The following is a 20,713-nucleotide window of genomic DNA, read 5'->3' as shown; positions in this document are numbered from 1 at the left end:
TGTACCAATCCTCACCTGAGCCACAGGCAATGTCAAACAACATTGTTTTGGTTAATGGAATGCCTCTTAGGAGTTCTGAGAGTTTCATCTACTTGGGCATTGCAGTTACCAACACAAACTTATCAGTCTTGGAGGTAGACTGCCAGATTCAAGCTGCCACCAAATCCTTTGGTGTATTACAAAAGTGACTATGGTCCTGCTATGACATCAAGAGAACCCTTTATGCCACCGAATGCATGATGCTCTACCGTAAACACTTCAAGAAACTGACCAGACTACAACTCTGCCACCTGTGTTAAATCCTTAAAATAAGATGGGTGGACAATATCCCCAATGTAGAAGTCTTCAGGCGAACCAAAACATTAAACATGGAAGCCCTTATCACAACCTCCCAACTTCAGTGGGCCGGACACATGTCTGGCACATGCCTGACACGTGACTAGCCAAAGCCATTTTCTACTGAGCCAAGGAAAGAGGAGACAAGGAGGACAGAAACTGAGGTATAAAGATGTCTTGAAGAAGAACATGAAGAATGCCAGAGTTATTGATCAGATGTGGGAAAGGGTTGCCTTAGATAGAGCAACATGGTAAAGTATAGTTAAAAGCTAAGTGTTCACAATTGAAGACAAGCATCAAAATTTTAACACTCACATATTTAGGATATACTCACAAATTTAGAACACTTGGCTCTGTTATAGACAAGTGCACATGCACACCAGAGCAAATATAATTAATTGTACAAGGTTTTCCTTTTCAACAAAGGAACAAAGAGGCACATAAAAGTTTACCTAGAAGTCTGTCACCCAACACCACCTACTACATTTCTTTGTGTTTGTGAACAACTTGACCCTGACTGACCACAACATGCTCTTTACAGCATCATTATGCGTTTGATAGAAAATGTCTGGTCTTATCAGCACACTTGCTCCTGGACTCCTGAATGAGGTCATTGTGTGCACTTCACTATTGGGTCATTAGCAATGGTGGAAATAGTGCTTTTATTCCAGGTTTTTCTAAGTTTTTTTTTCAACATTCCTTTTCCCCTCCTAAAAGATTTGTATTTTCACTTGTGTTTTGTTAGTTGCTATATTGCATTAAAAGGTGGAAAAAGGTGTGTAGACTTTTTATATCTGTTGTATATACAGTGGCATGCAAAAAGTTTGGGCACCCTTACTAAAAATGTCTGTTACTGTGAATAGTTAAGTGAGCAGAAGATGAACTGATCACCAAAAGGCATAAAGGTAAAGACGAGACATTTCTTTTCAGCATTTTCTGCATGATTTGTGTATTATTTTTGTTTTGTACAATTGGAAAGTGGGGAAAAAAAAGAAAAGGAACACCATGTGAAAGTTTGGGCACCCCAATACATCTGAGTTCTCCGGTAACTTTTACCAAGGTTCCAGACCTTAATTATCTTATTGAGCTGTGGCTTGCTCAAATTCTTTGTTAGGAAAGGTCAGATGATGCAGATTTCAAAGCTGTATAAATTCTCTGACTCCTCAAACTTGTCCCTAAAATCAACAGCCACGGGCTCCTCTAAGCAACTCCCTTGCATTCTGAATAATAAAATAATTGATGCTCACAAAGCAGGAGAAGGCTACAAGAATGTAGCAAAGTGTTTTCAGGTAGCTGTTTTCTCAGATTGTAATGTTATCGAGAAATGGCAGTTAACAGAAACAGAGGAGATCAAGGTGAGGTCTGGAAAATGAAGAAAACTTTCTGAAAGAACTGCTCATTGGATTGCTAGAAAGGCAAATAAAAACCCCTGTTTGAATACAGAAGACTTTCAGAAAGATTTAGCAGACCCTGGAGTGGTGGTGCACTGTTCTACTATGCAGTGACACCTGAACAAATATGACCTTCATGGAAGCGTCATCAGAAGAAAAACACTCCTGCGCCCTAGCCACAAAATTCAGTGTCTGAAGTTTGTAAATAAACATCTAAATAAGCCTGATGCATTTTGGAAACGAGTCCTGTGGACCGATGAAATCAAAATAGAACTTTTTGGCCACAATGTGCAAAGATATGTTTGGAGAAAAAAGGGTGCCAAATTCTAGGAAAAGAACACCTCTCCAACTCTAAAGCATGGGTGTGGATCAATCATGCTTTGGGGTTGTGTTGCAGCCAGTGGCACAGGGCACATTTCATTGGTTAAGGGAAGTATGGATTTGAATAAATACCTGCATATTCTGGAAGCAAACATCACACCATCTGTAAAAAAGTTGAAGTTAAAAAGAGGATGGGTCCTACAATAAGATGATGATCTAAAACACACCTCAAAATCTACAATGGAATACCTCAAGAGGCACAAGCTGAAGGTTTTGCCATGGCCCTCACAGTCCCCTGACCTAAACATCATTGAAAATCTGTGGATAGATCTCAAAAGAGCATTGCATACAAGGCAGCCCAAGAAACTTGTAGAACTGGAAGCCTTTTGCAAGGACAAATGTGTGAAAATCCCCCAGGTAAGAACTGAAAGATTATTAGCTGGCTACAAAAGTGTTTACAAGCTGTGATACTTGCCAAAGGGAGTGTTACTAGGTACTAACCATGCAGGGTGCCCAAACTTTTGCTTCAGGCCCTTTTCCTTTTTCGTAATTTTAAAAATGTAAAAGATGAAAATAAAAAAATTGTTTTTGCTTAAAATATAAAGGGAATGAGTCATCTTTAACTTTATGCCTTTTGGAGATCATTTCATCTTCAACTTGCTTAACTGTTCACAGTAACAGCAATTTTGACCACGGGTGCCCAAAGTTTTGCATACCACCGTGTGTGTGTATGTATGTGTATATATATATATCCTCCTGGGAACCAAGAAAAAAATGTGTCTCTCAATTTCTCTTTTGTTGTGATTTCCTTACTAGGAATTTCTCAGCAACCCTCCTAGTCAAATGATATATCATTGGAAAGCCCAGGATGTACTCTTTACAAGACGCCAGGATTCAAGTGAATCGCTTGAAAGAGTAAGAGGGTGTGCATGTAAAACTAATGTCAACTACAGAGGACACAAGTCTATGGATTGGTTCTCAGGAGGTTACATCTGTTGGTGATGCCAAGTAACCAGGAAGTGATCTTCCAGCTCTCCACTGGTGGTTTACTACAGCCTTGCTTTTTTAAATCTACCTCTGTACAAAACAAATTTCAATCTCAACACATGACCCATTTCTGTGCTGTTACTGGTCTATTGTTCAGCTTGTCTAGCATCTTAAACAGACAACCTCCGCCACCCTGAATTAACCCCTTCAATCCCCTTGGACGAGTCACGTACGTCATGAAATATTTTACCGCTGTGCCTTATGATGGAAGAATGTTTTAGACATTGACTGTAATTCATACAGTGGTGCTTGAAAGTTTGTGAACCCTTTAGAATTTTCTATATTTCTGCATAAATATGACCTAAAACAACATCAGATTTTCACACAAGTCCTAAAAGTAGATAAAGAGAACCCAGTTAAACAAATGAGACAAAAATATTATACTTGGTCATTTATTTATTGAGGAAAATGATCCAATATTACATATCTGTGAGTGGCAAAAGTATGTGAACCTTAAGGATTAACAGTTAATTTGTAGGTGAAATTAGAGTCAGGTGTTTCCAATCAATGGGATGACAATCAGGTGCGAGTGGACACCCTGTTTTATTTAAAGAACGGGGGTCTATCAAAGTCTGATCTTCACAACACATGTTTGTGGAAGTGTATCATGGCACAAACAAAGGAGATTTCTGAGGACCTCAGAAAAAGCGTTGATGATGCTCATCAGGCTGGAAAAGGTTACAAAACCATCTCTAAAGAGTTTGGACTCCACCAATCCACAGTCAGACAGATTGTGTACAAATGGAGGAAATTCAAGACCAATGTTACCCTCCCCAGGAGTGGTCGACCAACAAAGATCACTCCAAGAGCAAGGCGTGTAATAGTCGGCGAGGTCACAAAGGACCCCAGGGTAACTTCTAAGCAACTAAAGGCCTCGCTCACATTGGCTAATGTTAATATTCATGAGTCCACCATAAGGAAAACACTGAACAACAATGGTGTGCATGGCAGGGTTTCAAGGAGAAAGCCACTGCTCTCCAAAAAGAACATTGCTGCTTGTCTGCAGTTTGCTAAAGATCACGTGGACAAGCCAGAAGGCTATTGGAAAAATATTTTGTGGAAGGATGAGACCAAAATATAACTTTTTGGTTTAAATGAGAAGTGTTATGTTTGGAGAAAGGAAAACACTGCATTCCAGCATAAGAACCTTATCCCTTCTGTGAAACATGGTGGTGGTAGTATCATGGTTTGGGCCTGTTTTGCTGCATCTGGGCCAGGATGGCTTGCCATCATTGATGGAACAGTGAATTCTGAATTATACCAGTGAATTCTAAAGGAAAATGTCAGGACATCTGTCCATGAACTGAATCTCAAGAGAAGGTGGGTCATGCAGCAAGACAACAACCTTAAGCACACAAGTCGTTCTACCAAAGAATGGTTAAAGAAGAATAAAGTTAATGTTTTGGAATGGCCAAGTCAAAGTCCTGACCTTAATCGAATCAAAATGTTGTGGAAGGACCTGAAGTGAGCAGTTCATGTGAGAAAACCCATCAACATCCCAGAGTTGAAGCTGTTCTGTATGGAAGAATGGGCTAAAATTCCTCCAAGCCGGTGTGCAGGACTGATCAACAGTTACCGGAAATGTTTAGTTGCAGTTATTGCTGCACAAGGGGGTCACACCAGATACTGAAAGCAAAGGTTCACATACTTTTGCCACTCACAGATATGTAATTTTGGATAATTTTCCTCAATAAATAAATGACCAAATCTAATATTTTTGTCTCATTTGTTTAACTGGGTTCTCTTCATCTACTTTTAGGACTTGTGTGAAAATCTGATGTTGTTTTAGGTCATATTTATGCAGAAATATAGAAAATGTTAAAGGGTTCACAAACTTTCAGGCACCACTGTATGTGCCACTGTGAAGTAAAAGTAATGTGCCATGTAAGGTACATAAAAGGAATTGTTTATGACGAGTAGCATACGTCATAAGGCACAGCAGTAAAAGATTTCATGATTTACGTGACTTGTCCAAGGGCATTGAAGGGGTTAAAAGATTAATGCAAGATTAAGCAATGCTATTAAAATCTTTATTAAACCACACCAGACACAAACTGCATGCAGTTCAAACACCATGTAATCCTGAAAACATAGTAATTGTCCTCAGTGACCCATATTGGTTGATTTGGTGACAACAGACATTAATCTGGTAATTAAACAAACTAAATCAAGTGATTGTCAGCTGTTTTAAAGTAAACTGTTATCAGAGCTGAAGTGTGAAAAAGTGTGTCCCCTAGAGCTGGGTCTGACTTCCTTCTAGGCCAGACTGTAGAATCATGCAGCGAATGTCTGCATGGGTCATGTCACAGTCATGTCAGGAGATTACATAGTGACACACCCCTTAGATTTTATATTTTTCAGCCATCCTTAAAACATATTAGCAGTGGAGGATGTGCATGAAAATACAGTCACGGGTAATGAATGCAAATGAGGAAAATTATTTACTTAATCATCCTTTTCCCCCAAAATCTCTTTGGAGGAGAAATAAAAAATAGACTAAGCTTACAAATCTGTACAAATTACAAGAAAGGACTGATGTCACAATCACCCCTCAGCAACTGCTGCTTGTGCTCGTTCTTTCTCCTCCATGCACCTGAGTTTTGATTCTAGTCTCTTCTCCACCCCTGTCCTCTCATTGTTTTTTTTTCTCCTAATGTGTGCACTTGTTTTGCAAAGTCTTATGCCTCGTTTCAATACAGATTTGTTTGGTATACCATAATTCCATATAATATACACTATATGCTGTTCAATGCAAAGATTTTTTTTAACAGATGGTTTAAAAAGCCACTGTGTCATATGTAGCCATGGGTGAGAGCAAAGTTAGCTAACTTTGCTACAAAAGGTTGCAAAATATTGCCTGATTATGCAAATTCTCTCTTAAAAATATGTTTAATGGACTCCCTCACTTTAATTTAAAAAGAATGGGTATTTTGCGCTCCTGGGCTCCACCTACAGTTTGAAGCAGGATGCCAACTGTCTTCATCCACAACACACCTTAGCATCCTCTTCAGCATTTGGTTAAAGCGTTCTGACTGTTTGGGGGTGTTATACTGACATGCACCCTGATTCACCTGCAACAGCCAACAAATATCCATCAATAATTTTAACATAAAGGGCAAACCTTGGTCAGTCAGCAGGTATTTGGACAGGTCCAGACAGGAAAACAGCAGAACCAGTTCCCTGGTAATGTTCTTCAAGGTGGCCTTTCAAAGTGGAACTGCCTCAGGGTACCATGTGGCATAGTCAATCATTACCAGGATGTATTCATGACTCTAGGCAGATTTTGGGAGGGAATCCATCAGATCCATGCCAACTCCCTCAAACAGGACTTTGATGATTGGCAGAGGTATCGAAGAGCTGAGGCAAGTTTCTGTGTGGTTATGCACTGGCATTGGGGGCATCAGTGTCAAAAGTTCCAAACCTCTGCCATCATCCCAGGCCAATGGAAGTGATCATGGAGGTTCTCTGTGGTGTTTCAGGATGCCAGGTGGCCTCTGAGGGGGTGGGTGTGAGTGGTGTCTGTCTCTGAATGGGTAACCACCAGAAGGTCACAAGGTTGGCCACTATGCATGGTATGGCATTAGAGGAGGCCGTGCTGGATCATGAAATAGGTGGCGGGAAGGGCCTGCCCCAGTTACTGATCCTCGCCTTCTACCAGTCACGCCTGACCCCAGTAATGTGACTACCTGAGTAATGTTATTACCCCAGTAATAACCCCAGTAATGGCCTTTTTGGTCCTGGCTGAAATTCAACCTGCTTATACATAAGAGAGAGTGGGTTAGTAAGAGTGTTGGCCTTATCTTCCCTTTGAAGTTTTGCACTGTCTCGCTGATCTGCAGACATGTAGAGTGTGTGTGTGTGTGGGGGGAGGGTGCTGGGCAGTGTCAGTTCCTCTGTGGCAGCCAGGGGTTCTCCTCTTTTTGTTTGGGTGGCAGTTTGCCCTGTCTCTAACTATCAGGAGAAACACAGGTAGATCAGGTATAATAGCCACAAGTAGGACCCACTTACCTTTGTCATGCCCAACCCGAACACTGGTGGCAGCCAACTTTCTCATGCATCCTCATGCATGCAGGTGACCTAGATGGTACTGTCTGCCTTTACCGTGCTGGGGAAGATTGATGGTCAGGCTAGGGTGATTGTGCTCCCTGAATCTAAGAGGGCTTTTACTGGGCAGCCCTCTAGCTGGATTTGGATGCTAGGGAGCTTGATGTTGGGGCTATCATGTACAACACAGCCTATAAGCCATGGTTTGGGAGCTGGACTGATTGCTGGTAACTTGGAAGCATCAGTTCATCTTGAGACATAGTAATGACTTCATTAATTTTTTCAATGGCAAAATTTAGAGCTCACTGGTATAATTCAGAATACATTGCTCCATCAATGATGGCAAACTGTCCTGGCCCAGATGCAGCAAAACAGGCCCAAACCATGACACTACCACCACCATGTTTCATAGATGGGATAAGGTTCTTATGCTGGAATGCAATGTTTTCCTTTCTCCAAACATAATGCTTCTCATTTAAACCAAAAAGTTTTATTTTGGTCTCATCTGTCCACAAAACATTTTTCCAATAGCCTTCTGGCTTGTCCACGTGATCGTTTGCAAACTGCAGACGAGCAGCAATATTCTTTTTGGAAAGCAGTGGCTTTCTCTTTGAAACCTTGGCACGCACTGTTTCCAAGATGGCAGTGCGTACACACGCAACGGCTCCTCTCTGTCCCGACAGAATGGTGTTTTCGTGTTTTTTGTGTTTTAAAACAGCGTGTATCTGTTCGTCTTTGTCGCGTCCATCAGTCTTAAGGCGCACATACTCCTGTGAGTTTCTGCTCGACATCTGCAGAACTATATTCACGGATATAAATCCAGCGGACGCGGAAGTGCTATGCGACTATGGTTTGCTCCGGAGGCCTGCTCAACCGCCGACCCCCACTCCTGCATCCAGCCCACGGTGGAAGCGCCACAGGCGGAACATGAAGAAGCAGAAGAGGGGCAAGCATGGCGGTATCCGGGCTAGGCTAGCAGTTAGCCCTCACCGGCCGGCTATCCTGACCATCACTCTGGCCAACGTACGCTCGCTGGACAACAAGCTGGATTATGTCCGCCTACTCTGCTCATCTTCTAAGTCTGTGAGTAAGTGTTGTGTCCTTGTGTTTGTGGAAACATGGCTTAACGACAGTGTCCCAGACTGTGACATTCAGCTAGCCCAGCTAACATGCTACCGGTCAGACAGAGCGCTAGTCGAGGGGGAGAGGACTTGCGGCGGAGGACTCTGTGTTTACATCAGTGATGCCTGGTGCTGTGATGCTGCTGTGGTCTGCAAACACTGCTCACCACTGGTGGAGTTTATAATTATTAAGTGCCGGCCATTCTATCTGCTGAGGGAATTTACAGCCATATTGCTGGTAGCAATATACATCCCTCCCGGCTCCAATAACAACAGGCGTGAAGCACTGAATGAACTCTATCAGCACATCAGTGAGCAGCAGACAGCCCACCCAGATGCTTTCCTCATCCTGGCTGGGGATTTCAACCATGCAACCCCCAAGAGCGTGTTTCCAAAACTCTATGGACATATCAACTTTCCCACACATGGAAGCAATACTCTGGACAATGTTTACACCATGCATAAAAACGCCTACAAAGCCCTACTCCTCCCACACCTTGGGGCCTCAGATCACTCCACTGTTATGCTAATGCCAGCATACAGGCTGGTTAAAGTCACCAAACCAGCTACAAAGCAGGTACGTGTGTGGCCAGAGGGGTCTTCAGAGGCACTCCAGGACTGTTTTTCCATCACTGACTGGAGCATGTTCAAACAGGCGGCCACCTACAACAACACTACAGATCTGCAGGAGTACACGGATACCATCACTGCCTACATGAGGAAGTGCATGGATGACATTACAGTCACCAAAACCATCTCCATTCGGGCAAATCAGAAGCCATGGATGACAGAGGAAGTCCACAGGCTCCTGAGGGCTCGGAATGCCACCTTCAGAGCTGGGGACGAGGTGGGCCTGAGGACAGCTCGGGCCAACCTGTCACACGGCATCAGGATGGCCAAGAGACAGTATTCCAGGAGCATTGCTGTCTACTTCAACAACAGCAGAGACACCAGGAACCTGTGACGGGGGATTCAGACCATCACAGACTACAAGCCCTTGCCGCAGACCTGTGATAACTCCACCTCTCTGCTGAATCAGTTGAAAGACTTCTTCACTCACTTTGAGGCAGACAACAGCACCATGGCACAGAAGACCCCACCACCTCCCAGCGACCAGGTGTTGATGCTGTCCCCAGACAGCGTGAGGAGAGCTCTCAGGACGACAAATGCACGGAAAGCCCTGGGTCCTGATAACATTCCTGGTCGTGTCCTGAGAGACTGTGCCGAGGAGCTCACAGATATCTTTACAGACATCTTCAACATCTCATTGAGCTTCACAGCTTCAACTACTGCACAGAGCTTTATAAATGATCTCCCAGAGCTGTCAACTTTGATTGGGTCACTGTCAGCCCCTGCAGAACTCGATCAGGCAACTGAATGCTTAGAGTCAACATTCCGCCATACTTTAGATAATGTAGCTCCTCTAAAAAGGAAAATGGTCAGAGACAAAAAATTAGCACCCTGGTATAATGATGACACTCGCACATTAAAACAGACCACTCGAAAATTGGAACGTAAATGGCGTCAAACAAAATTGGTAGTGTTCAAATTGGCGTAGAAGGAGAGCTTCCTGAAGTATAAAAAAGCTCTTAGTGCTGCGAGATCAACATATCTCTCCTCCCTAATAGAAGATAACAAAAATAATCCTAGATTCCTATTTAATACTGTAGCAAAATTAACCAGGAATAAGTCCACTATCAACACATGCACACCTGCAGTATGTAGTAGCAACGACTTCATGAATTTTTTTTTTTAATGACAAAATTGAGAATATCCGACAAAAAATTCAAACTACTAATTTAAGGTTAGACAATGAAAGTGACCTTGTAGTTAACAATATAACTGTATCAGATCATCAGTTAGAATGTTTTACTCCCCTAAAAGAAACTGAATTACTCTCATTAATCTCTACATCAAAAGCCTCAACTTGCGTACTAGATCCCTTACCAACACATCTATTCAAACAGATAATGCCTGGAGTAATTGAACCGCTTCTAAAAATTAATAAATTCTTCTCTTATGATTGGCTATGTACCCAAATCCTTTAAACTAGCAGTTATCAAACCCCTGATTAAAAAACCTGACCTTGATCCCTGTCAGCTGTCCAGTTATCGGCCAATATCAAACCTCCCCTTTATCTCCAAGATCCTTGAAAAAGCTGTGGCACAGCAGTTATGCTCATATTTACATAGGAATAACATCCATGAAATGTATCAGTCAGGATTTAGACCTCATCATAGCACAGAGACAGCACTGGTTAAAGTAGTAAACGACCTACTGTTGGCGTCTGATCAGGGCTGTGTCTCGCTACTTGTGTTGCTTGACCTTAGTGCAGCATTTGATACCATTGATCATTCCATTCTTCTGGATAGACTAGAAAATGTTGTGGGAGTTAAGGGAATGGCCCTCTCCTGGCTCAGGTCTTATCTAACTGATCGTTATCAGTATGTCGATATAAATGGTGATATTTCTAGACGTACCGAGGTAAAGTTCGGTGTTCCACAAGGTTCTGTCTTGGATCCACTGCTTTTTTCTCTATATATGTTACCTCTGGGCGATATTATTTGTAAACACTGTATTAGTTTCCACTGTTATGCTGATGACACACAGTTGTATGTCTCTGCAAAACCTGATGAGAGACACCAGCTTAATAAAATTGAGGAATGTGTTAAGGACATTAGACACTGGATGCTTATAAATTTCCTTCTGCTTAACTCTGACAAGACTGAAGTACTTGTGCTAGGACCACATACAGCTAGAAGTAAGTTTTCTGATTACACAGTAACTCTGGATGGCCTTTCTGTTTCTTCACGTGCAGCAGTAAAAGACCTCGGAGTGATTATTGACCCCAGTCTTTCATTCGAAACTCACATTGATAACATCACCCGGATAGCTTTCTTTCATCTCAGAAATATTGCAAAGATAAGAAATTTAATGTCATTGCATGATGCAGAAAAACTAGTCCATGCTTTCGTTACCTCCAGGTTGGATTATTGTAATGCCTTACTGTCTGGATGTTCCAATAAGTGCATAAACAAGCTCCAGTTAGTTCAAAATGCCGCAGCAAGAGTCCTTACTAGAACTAGAAAATGTGACCACATCACGCCTGTCTTATCCACACTGCATTGGCTCCCAATCAAATTTCATATTGATTATAAAATACTACTATTGACCTTTAAAGCACTAAATGGTCTCGCACCACAGTACCTGAGTGAACTTCTGCTCCTCTATGACCCGCCACGCCTACTTAGATCAAAAGGTGCAGGCTATCTGCTGGTACCTCGTATAGTGAAGGCTACATCAGGGGGCAGAGCCTTTTCTTACAAAGCCCCACTGTTATGGAACAGCCTTCCAAGTAATGTTCGGGAATCAGACACAGTCTCAGCATTTAAGTCTAGGCTGAAAACATATCTGTTTAGTCAAGCCTTTTGTTAATTGGTGTTTATGAGGTAAAGGAGTAGATCTGGAGGGTCCTCAGACATAGAGTGTTTTGGTAAACTGGGATGTATGGATGCTGTCAGTCCCCACTCGCTTGCTCACTCGAGTTTGTTGACGGTGCAGTGGCTGGCTGCTTTATGTCCCAGGGCTCCCTCATGCCTGTGTTACCTTCTGGCTCTCTCCTTTTAGTTATGCTGTCATAGTTAGTTGCCGGAGTCCCTGCTTGTACTCGGTGCAATATGTATACTGTTCCTACTTATTCAGGTGACATTGGGCATACCTAACCACCTGTGTTTTCTTTCTCTTCCCCCCCCCACCCCAAATCTGTCCCTCTGAGTTACATGGAGTCAACAGGAAATCTTTTGGTGGAGACGGTGGGGACCTCGACTGGCTATCATAGCCTGCAGGGAATCGGCCGTCAGACATTCTGTCGCATGTCCCAGACCCGGTGAAATGTAACTGAATTGTCTTGGCCAGGCCTAAGGGTCCCATCTGCATCTCATCATTGCTGAGGAGTGTGCTCCCATCACCCAATCAAGCATCCAGCCAGAGCAGGTCATGATATATTTTTTACCATATTAACATGCCATTGTGCGTCATGCCTGATGTAAAGACTCTCGTCTCTGCGAGCCTACCACACAGATTTAATACTTGTCATTTTTAGGGCATACCTAACAACGTGTTTTCTTTCTCTCTCTCTCCCCCCCCCCCCCGCCCCCCCATCTGTCCCTCTGAGTTACATGTTGATCCTGGGATTGAGATGCTGGCCTCTTCTGCCCCTCGGACCTGCTTGATCCATCCTGGTGCCCTGTGTCTGGTCGGAGTTTTATCGCCCCACTCCTGTGAAGGACGGCCCCATGAGGACAGTTGACGGTTATACCTGTTAAAACTGTTAATATTATAGTCAGGCTGTCTGTTGTTGCCCAAATGAGGATGGGTTCCCTTTTGAGTCTGGTTCCTCTCAAGGTTTCTTCCTCATGTCGTCTGAGGGAGTTTTTCCTTGCCACCGTCGCCACAGGCTTGCTCATTGGGGATAGATTAGGGATAAAATTAGCTCATGTTTTAAGTCGTTCAAATTCTGTAAAGCTGCTTTGCGACAATGTTTATTGTTAAAAGCGCTGTACAAATAAACTTGATTTGATTTGATTTGATTTGATTTGATTGAGCCAGGCTTTTGTCCCCACATGCCTCAAAGCCACCACCATCATCCTGGTCCCGAAGAAGCCATCTCCCTCCTGCTTCAATGACTACCGCCCAGTCTCACTCACTCCCATCCTCATGAAGTGCTTCGAGCGGCTAGTCATGTGGCATATCAAGTCTGCCCTCCTCCCCGCCCTGGACCCTTTCCAGTTTGCATATCGGTCCAACCGTTCGACCGATGACGCTATCTCCACTGCTCTCCACTCAGCCCTCACCCACCTGGAGACAAAAGACTCATACGTCAGAATGCTGTTCATAGACTTTAGCTCAGCATTCAACACAATCATTCCTCAGCAGCTCATTCATAAACTGGACCAGCTGGGACTCAACACCTCCCTGTGCAACTGGGACTTCCTGACGGGGAGACCACAGTCTGTACGGGTCGGCAGTAACTCCTCCAGCACCATCACGTTGAACACGGGGGCCCCCCCAAGGATGTGTGCTGAGCCCCCTCCTCTTCACTCTGCTGACCCATGACTGCACACCAACATCCAGCTCCAACCTCTTCATTAAGTTTGCAGACGACATGACTGTGGTGGGTCTCATCAACAATGGCGATGAGACAATCTACAGGAGTGAGGTGAGCCACTTGGCCATGTGGTGCATTTCCGCCTGAGCGTGGAGAAGACGGAGATTGTTGTGGACTTCAGGAGAGCGCACACCCAGCATGCTCCACTAACTATCAACAGTGCTGCAGTGGAGAGGGTGAGCAGCACCAAGTTTCTGGGTGTGCACATCTCTGAAGACCTGTCCTGGAGCAACAACACCGCATCACTGGCCAAAAAACCCCAACAGCGTCTGTACTTCCTCCGCAAACTGAGGAGAGCAAGAGCCCCGGCCTCCATCACATTATACAGAGGCACCATCGAGAACATCCTGACCAGCTGCATTACCATGTGGTACGGCGCCTGCACCGTGTCCTGCTGCAAGACACTGCAGCGCATCGTGAGAGCAGCTGAGAGGATCATTGGTGTCTCTCTCCTTTCTTTTATGGAAATCTATAACTCCCGCCTCACCCGCAAAGCCATCAGGATTGCAGGTGACCCCACCCACCCATCTCACAGCCTCTTCAGCCTGCTGCCATCGGGGAGGAGACTGCAGAGTCTCCGGGCCCAAACCAGCAGGTTCAAGGACAGTTTCTTTCACCAGGCGGTCAGGAGGCTCAACTCCCTCCCTGTTCTGCCCCTCCTCCCCCCTCTGCCCCCTGCCACAGATTCTGCCTACACACACCCCTGCCCCCCCTTCAGCATCTGACATGTCACCCTCACAGTCCCCCCAACACACACACGCGCGCACACACACTCACACACTCTCTCTCTCTCAACATTCATTCACACACTGAACTCAGGGACTGCACATTTCACTTTACCTCACTCATTTGCACTATTCCGCACTACCTCACCTTAACAGCTATGTTTGTTTATACTGGTTATTTCATGTTTACCTGCTATACCTCAAGTGCCCTTGACTGTTTATTTTATGTCCTTTTGCTCCAATTTGTGTGTGTATGTTATATAAAAAATATACTAGTGCATCTCAAAAAATTAGAATACCATGAAAAAGTTCTTTTTTTAATAATTTAATTCAAAAAGGTAAACTTTCATATATTCTATATTCATTACATGTAAAGTGAAATATTTAAAGCCTTTTTTGTTTTAATTTTGATGATTATGGCATATAGCTCATGAAAATCAGAAATCCAGTATCTCAAATTATTAGAATATTCCCTAAGATCAATCAAAAAAAGGATTTACAATACAGAATTGTCCATCTTCTGAAAAGTATATTCATTTATACACTCAATACTTGGTTGGGGCTCCTTTACCATGAATTACTGTACCGTATCAATGCGGTGTGGCATGGAGGTGATCAGTCTGTGGCACTGCTGAGGTGTCATTGAAGCCCAGGTTGCTTTGATGGTGGCCTTCAGCGTATCTGTATTTTTGGGTCGGGTGTTTCTCATCTTCCTCTTGATAATACCCCATAGATTCTCTCTGGGGTTCAGGTCAGGCAAGTTGGCTGGCCAATCAAACACAGTAATATCATGGTCAGCAAACCATTTGGTAGTAGTTTTGGCACTGTGGGTAGGTGCTAAATCCTGCTGGAAAAGGAAATCAGCATCTCCAAAAAGATCATCAGCAGATGGAAGCATGAAGTGCTCTAAAATCTCCTGGTAGATGGCTGTGTTGACTTTGGACTTGACAAAATACAGTGGCCCAACACCAGCAGATGACATGGCACCCCAAATCATCACAGACTGTGGAAACTTCACACTGGGCTTCAAACACCTTGGATTCTGTGCCTCTCCACTCTTCCTCCAGACTCTAGAACCGTGATTTCCAAATTAAATGCAAAATGTACTTTCATCTGAAAAGAGGACTTTGGACCACTGAGCAACAGTCCATTTCTTTCTCTCCTTAGCCAAGATAAGACACTTCTGACATTGTCTCTGGCTCAGGAGTAGCTTGATATTAGGAATGCGAAAGTTGTATCCCCTTTCTTGAAGATGTCTGTTCGTGATGGGTCTTGATACACTGACACTGGCCTCAGTCCATTCCTTGTGAAGCTCTCCCAAGTTCTTGAATCAAGTTTTCTTGACAATCCTCTCAAGACTGCGGCCATCCCTGTTGCTTGTGAACCTTTTCCAGCCACCCTTTTCAGCAATGACCTTTTGTGGCTTACCCTCCTTGTGGAGGGCATCAGTGATCATCTTCTGGACAACAGTCAAGTCAGCAGTCTTCCCCATGATTGTGGTTGTGTGTACTGAACTAGACCGAGAGATACACTGTGTTCATACTATTTTACTCAAACTTGAAATGAAATATTCTAATATTTTGAGATGGGTATTTTTGTTTTTGTACTGTATGCCATACTGATTAAAATAGAAAAATGCTCGAAACATTTTAGTTTGTGTAATGAGTCTATAATCTATAACATTTTCACTTTCTTAAATAACTGATGGAAAATATTGAACTTTTTCACAATATTCTAATTTTTTGAGATGCACTCGTATGTGTGTGTGTTTAGTCTATGTCTATTTCTTATCTAGAGTGTTTATATTTTTTATTTCAATTATTCTATTTTTTATTTATTGCATTGCCTGTTTGCACCGTGGGTCAGAGAGGACTGAAATTTCATGTGCTGTATGTTGAGCATGTATAGCATATTTGACAATAAAGTTGACTTGACTTGATGCACACCATTGTTGTTCAGTGTTCTCCTGATGGTGGACTCAGGAACATTAACATTAGCCAATGTGAGAGAGGCCTTCAGTTGCTTAGAAGTTACCCTGGGGTCCTTTGTGACCTCGCTGACTATTACACGCCTTGCTCTTGGAGTGATCTTTGTTGGGCGACCACTTCTGGGGAGGGTAACAATGGTCTTGAATTTCCTCCATTTGTACACAATCTGTCTGACTGTGGATTGGAGGAGTCCAAACTCTTTAGAGATGGTTTTGTAACCTTTTCCAGCCTGATGAGCATCAACACTGCTTTGTTCGTGCTATGATACACTTCCACAAATGTGTTGTGAAGATCAGACTTTGATAGATCCCTGTTCTTTAAATAAAACAGGGTGCCCACTCACACCTGATTGTCATCCTATTGATTGAAAACACCAGACTCTAATTTCACCTTCAAATTAAATGCTAATCCTAGAGGTTCACATACTTTTGCCACTCACAGATATGTAATATCGGATCATTTTCCTCAATCAATAAATGGCCAAGTATAATATTTTTGTCTCATTTGTTGACCTGGGTTCACTTTATCTACTTTTAGGACTTGTGTGAAAATCTGATGATGTTTTAGGTCATATTTATGCAGAAATATAGAAAATTCTAAAGGGTTCACAAACTTTCAAGCACCATGTTTTACTCCCCTTAGAGAAATTGTAATCACTTAATTAATTTCCACATCAAAATTACACATACAAAACTTGTGTACAAAGATCCTTTACCTACATGACTCTTCAAAGAGATAATACCAGAAGCAATTGAACCTCTTCTAAAATAATAATTTCTTTCATTCAAACTGGCTATGTATCCAATCCTTTAAACTAGCAGTTATCAAACCCATGATTTAAAAAACCTAACCTCGACCCCTGTCAGCTGTCCAATTATAGGCCAATATCAAACCTCCCCTTTAACTCCAAGATCCTAGAAAAAACTTTGCACACTATTGGCATTATCTTAACCAGCTTCATGAGGTAGTCACCTGGGATGCTTTTCAATTAACACGTGTGCCTTGTCAAAAGTTCATTCTTTGTCAAAAGTAATTTCTTGCCTTCTTAATGTGTTTGAGATCATCAAACAGTAAATAATAAAAGTACAGTAAATAACCCTATTCCACAACTGTAGTAATCTATATTATCTCAAGAACCACTCAGCTAAGTAAAAAGAAAAAACAGTCCATCATTAGTTTAAGACATGAAGTCTTATAATTAATAAAATTAAGAAAAACATTGAATTAGAAGGTGTGTCCAATCTTTTGACTGGTATTGTGTGTACTATATATAAAGAAAATACCTAAAAGTATGAAATGAATGAAAGCGTGAAAACTGTGATCTCAATTCGAAGCCAAAACATTTTTCATGTAGAATCATGCAGCTCGAAGCAGTTAGCTTTTTCCCAGTGAGCCAACTCTATTATTAATAATCCACCTGAGAAATAAATCATATCAGTTAGATATTGTACAGTGACCACCAGGTTGGTTGTATATTGTTGTACATAAGTGATTTACCTCTTTTAGGCCACAGTATTAGTTCCCAGGCCTGCAGATTTAGTGATTTTGCATGAGTTTTTTTTGTATTTTGGTTCAAGTAGGGTTTCACATATTTCACAGTAACTAATCTGATCAGAGTGGCTTTCTTTCTTTTCTTTTTTCAGCTTCACTGCTCTTTAGTAAACAGCACATTCGATCATTGGTTTTCTGAGCATGTCTGAGATAACTGCCATAAATACAACACAGTTCTGAGATTTAATGTGTAGGGTGACCGTATTTTGATTTGGGAAAACCAGGACACCTTAGTGCGGGGGGGTGTAGTAGTGTTAGTAACAATATCAAACTACAAACTTGCCTCACTCTGTTGAGGTGTCCCATTCTGTGGTGTTAGTACTGAATGGAGTAATCACTTTGATTGGAAGAAGAAGGGTGGTGTGCAGACCAAATTAATTGAGGTGAAAGATACACCAAATGAGACAGCAACCACCATCGCAAACTACCTAATGGAAACATTGGTAAAAAACTATTTGTCTTCCAAATGCAGAACAAAACACTCATTGGTGCGGGTTGCCCAGTACACATACTGAACAATTGTGTCCATCATGGGGCAGACACACTTGATGTGGACCTTGAAAATATCATTTTTAAAATATACCAGTACTTCCACATTTACACCGTGCGTACTGAGTCCCTCAAAGAGTACTGTGATTTTGTTGACACGGAGTACAGGAAGATGCTTTCACACAGCAAGACAAGGTGGATCTCTCTGTTCCCAGGCACAGAGAGGATGCTACAGATGTTCCCTGCTTTAAAAGCATTCTTTATGTCTCAGCAAAAGCCACCCATGGTGATCAAGGTGTTTTTTGAAAACCCATTTAGTGAGATATACTTATGGCACATGCACTCACTTAACAAACATACAAATAAAATGATATTTAAAGTTGGTTTATTAAAAATGCTTTTCATAAAAGTTAACAACAATAACTCCAATAACAAATGATATTTAAAATGTATTTATTCAAAAATGCTTTACAATTTCTGTAATGAATGAATGACACAATGAAAGAAATAATGTCTCATCTAAAACACACTCACTCATATTAACAATAAAAGTTAACAATAACTCTCAACTCCCAATAACAAACATACTGATACTCAGTTAGCCTCAATTTCAGTAATGAAAGAAATACTGTCTGATCTGTAGGCTATTGGAAAATATAAATTAACAAATTAGCTAATTAACAAAAATACCTCTTGTATATTTACTTTAAAAATAACTCAAAAATGTAAAAAAAAACCTAACAAAAAATATCAATAGTCTATCTTTAGTTTCCTGCTTAATCCTCATCTTCCTCTTCGTCTGGTTTTTCCTCCTCTTCGTCTGTTTTTTCTTCCTCATCCTCCTTGTTTGCCCATTGATATTTTGCTGTAGAGCTGATCTTTCTTAGCAGTTTTTTGTTGCTCAACAAATAAGCATGAAAGTCTTTGCAAAACATATTGTACAAAATTCCCTGCCTTCTTCTGTGTAAATTCCTGTTGTTCTATGTAAAATACTTTGCCTTTAAGAAAATGCGGCACCGCCCCTTTAAGGAGCTGCGTTATATAAACAGGCACCGACGTTTCTCTTTCATGCCGTCGCATTCTAGGAGTCTTATGTCTCGTTTGAAGGTCTCTCGGTGCTGTTGTGCGTGAATATAAATAAACCACAACTGTTGTCACAACTTTTGTCACAACACAACTTCAGAACCTTTGACACAGATGTATGCACAGAGACAATTAATAAATGGCAAGATACAACCTCTAGAACAGCTGCGTTCTTTCTGACCGAAGAATTAGGCCAGCGGGTGTACGACCAGTACTTTCCTCATCATTATATCCTACACATATCTTTGAAATTGTATTGCACAAATAGAAGCCCTTTCAATGATTCAACAGAGAGCTGGTTCCTCTCCTTTGTCCACTGGCTCTGCATCAGTGAAAAAACTCTGTCCACATTTGCATTATGAGAAGGAAGTGCAAAGACAAACTGTGCAATCTTCAGCAGTTCTGAGTAGCATGCAATGTTTTTGGCCTTCTCAAAGTATTTGGTCCACTTCTGGTGCACATGCAGGCCCATGAACTCATCGTCACTGCAGCTTTCAATGAATTTCTTCAGATTGGCAACCTGGTCAAAACATTTAACGTCATCAATTGGCACCCCCTTCTCTCCAAGGTACTTGATGCAGGCCTCCACATCATTCCACTTTGGTGGCTCACTCATGTCCATCCACATGAATGGTGAGAACTCTTCCATGGGAGTCATCCACTTCTCCAGATACTCTAAACATGAACTGTACATGCCGAGCGCATCAGCCATGAACTTGTCACAGCCCCCTTCAAGTCCATCTCTGCGATTTTCGGTCAGCAGTCCCTTAACTTTGAGGGACATGAAATTGTTGTTCTTCTGTTCAAGAAGAATGTTGTGGATGCTGCTCAATATTTTCTTAACCTCCGTGATGGAGTTATTCTCCCTTTCCATTTCTTGAATGTGATTGTGGAAGATGGACATGAGTGAGTGCATGTGCCACAAGTATATCTCACTAAATGGGTTTTCAAAAAAATGCCTTGATCACCATGGGTGGCTTTTGCTGAGACATAAAGAATGCTTTTAAAGCAGGGAACATCTGTAGCATCCTCTCTATGCCTGGGAACAGAGAGAGCCACCTTGTCTTGCTGTGTGAAAGCATCCTCCTGTACTCAATGTCAGCAAAATCACAGTACTCTTTGAGGGACTCAGTACGCACGGTGTAAATGTGGAAGTACTGGTATATTTTAAAAATTATATTTTCAAGGTCGGGCGGCACGGTGGTGTAGTGGTTAGCGCTGTCACCTCACAGCAAGAAGGTCCGGGTTTGAGCCCCACGGCCGGCGAGGGCCTTTCTGTGCGGAGTTTGCATGTTCTCCCGTGTCCGCGTGGGTTTCCTCCGGGTGCTCCGGTTTCCCCCACAGTCCAAAGACATGCAGGTTAGGTTAACTGGTGACTCTAAATTGACCGTAGGTGTGAATGTGAATGGTTGTCTGTGTCTATGTGTCAGCCCTGTGATGACCTGGCGAC

Source organism: Neoarius graeffei, chromosome 2 (genome assembly GCF_027579695.1).
Source record: "Neoarius graeffei isolate fNeoGra1 chromosome 2, fNeoGra1.pri, whole genome shotgun sequence".
Lineage (NCBI taxonomy): Eukaryota > Metazoa > Chordata > Actinopteri > Siluriformes > Ariidae > Neoarius > Neoarius graeffei.
Note: the sequence above shows the minus strand (reverse complement) of the source record.